This window comes from Bison bison, unplaced genomic scaffold (assembly GCF_000754665.1).
Source record: "Bison bison bison isolate TAMUID 2011002044 unplaced genomic scaffold, Bison_UMD1.0 scf7180017864531, whole genome shotgun sequence".
NCBI classification, from domain to species: Eukaryota; Metazoa; Chordata; class Mammalia; order Artiodactyla; family Bovidae; genus Bison; species Bison bison.
Genome location: NW_011495081.1, coordinates 7690039 through 7692504, shown reverse-complemented (window position 1 = coordinate 7692504; position 2466 = coordinate 7690039). Strand labels below are relative to the sequence as shown.

The following is a 2466-nucleotide window of genomic DNA, read 5'->3' as shown; positions in this document are numbered from 1 at the left end:
GACTGTTCTATACATCACTGTCTCTTTTGCTGTCTCATTCACAGGGTTATTGTTAGCATCTTTCTAAATTCCATATATATGCGTTAGTATACTGTATTGGTGTTTTTCCTTCTGGCTTACTTCACTCTGTATAATCGGCTCCAGTTTCATCCACCTCATTAGAACTGATTCAAATGTATTCTTTTTAATGGCTGAGTAATACTCCATTGTGTATATGTACCACAGCTTTCTTATCCATTCATCTGCTGATGGGCATCTAGGTTGCTTCCATGTCCTGGCTATTATAAACAGTGCTGCGATGAACATTGGGGTACACGTGTCTCTTTCCCTTCTGGTTTCCTCAGTGTGTATGCCCAGCAGTAGGATTGCTGGATCATAAAGCAGGTCTATTTCCAGTTTTTTAAGGAATCTCCACACTGTTCTCCATAGTGGCTGTACTAGTTTGCATTCCCACCAACAGTGTAAGAGGGTTCCCTTTTCTCCACACCCTCTCCAGCATTTATTATTTGCAGACTTTTGGATCGCAGCCATTCTGACTGGTGTGAAATGGTACCTCATAGTGGTTTTGATTTGCATTTCTCTGATAATGAGTGATGTTGAGCATCTTTTCATGTGTTTGTTAGCCATCTGTATGTCTTCTTTGGAGAAATGTCTGTTTAGTTCTTTGGCCCATTTTTTGATTGGGTCATTTATTTTTCTGGAGTTGAGCTGTAGGAGTTGCTTGTATATTTTTGAGATTAGTTGTTTGTCAGTTGCTTCATTTGCTATTATTTTCTCCCATTCTGAAGGCTGTCTTTTCACCTTGCTAATCGTTTCCTTTGATGTGCAGAAGCTTTTAAGGTTAATTAGGTCCCATTTGTTTATTTTTGCTTTTATTTCCAATATTCTGGGAGGTGGGTCATAGAGGATCCTGCTGTGATGTATGTCAGAGAGTGTTTTGCCTATGTTCTCCTCTAGGAGTTTTATAGTTTCTGGTCTTTCGTTTAGATCTTTAATCCATTTTGAGTTTATTTTTGTGTATGGTGTTAGAAAGTGCTCCAGTTTCATTCTTTTACAAGTGGTTGACCAGATTTCCCAGCACCACTTGTTAAAGAGATTGTCTTTAATCCATTGTATATTCTTGCCTCCTTTGTCAAAGATAAGGTGTCCATATGTGCATGGATTTATCTCTGGGCTTTCTATTTTGTTCCATTGATCTATATTTCTGTCTTTGTGCCAGTACCATACTGTCTTGATAACTGTGGCTTTGTAGTAGAGCCTGAAGTCAGGTAGGTTGATTCCTCCAGTTCCATTCTTCTTTCTCAGGATCGCTTTGGCTATTCAAGGTTTTTTGTATTTCCATACAAATTGTGAAATTATTTGTTCTAGCTCTGTGAAGAATACTGCTGGTAGCTTGATAGGGATTGCATTGAATCTATAAATTGCTTTGGGTAGTATACTCATTTTCACTATATTGATTCTTTCGATCCATGAACATGGTATATTTCTCCATCTATTAGTGTCCTCTTTGATTTCTTTCACCAGTGTTTTATAGTTTTCTATATATAGGTCTTTAGTTTCTTTAGGTAGATATATTCCCAAGTATTTTATTCTTTCCGTTGCAATGGTGAATGGAATTGTTTCCTTAATTTCTCTTTCTGTTTTCTCATTATTAGTGTAAACACAGTATCTTAACAATCCATTTCTTTTGGTTACGTGTTTATACATCTCTGTTTATTTCATCCTTCCATCCTCTCGACTTCTCTGGTGGCTCAGATGGTAAAGCGTCTGCCTACAATGCAGGAGACCCAGGTTCGATCCCTGGGTTGGGAAGATCCTCTGGAGAAGGAAATGGCAACCCACTCCAGTACTCTTGCCTGGAAAATCCCATGGACAGAAGAGCCTGGTAGGCTACAGTCCATGGGGTCACAAAGAGTCGGACACGACTGAGTGACCTCACTTATACATCTCTGTTTATTTCATCCTTCCATCTTCTTAAGGATAGTTTTCTGACAAAAGACTAGAGTCTGGGGAAACAGAGACTTGAAGCTAAGCTGCTGGACCATTGGCAGCTCCCTTCAATGAGTGGAATTGTGGGTTTCTAATGCCCTGATGGCCACAGGATAGGGTATTCTTCACACAAAGGTAGTTACACCTCCTGCTGCCCAGAATTCTGGGTTACCACCTTCAATTGCTCTAGCTGAGGTCTTCAGCCTGTATAGTCCCATAGTAACTAGCAAAGATGCAGTGCCAGGGGTAATAAGATATGGAAGAAGTATTGCATTCCTATGGAAAAAGAAAAAATACAATCAATTCCTTCCAGTTAGCCTCAAACCTGCTGCTGCTGCTGCTGCTGCTGCTGCTAAGTCACTTCATCATGTCCAACTCTGTGCGACCCCATAGACGGCAGCCCACCAGGCTCCGTCCCTGGGATTCTTCAGGCAAGAACACTGGAGTGGGTTGCCATTTCCTTCTCCAATGCACGAA

At 40.5% G+C, this 2466-nt stretch overlaps 1 non-coding gene across 1 annotated transcript; it reads left to right on the top strand.

Moving 5' to 3' along the window:
- Positions 1 to 1740: 1740 nt before the first annotated feature.
- TRNAC-ACA lies at positions 1741 to 1812 on the top strand. The gene has a single exon. It is a non-coding gene; the product is annotated as a tRNA-Cys (tRNA).
- Positions 1813 to 2466: the final 654 nt, after the last annotated feature.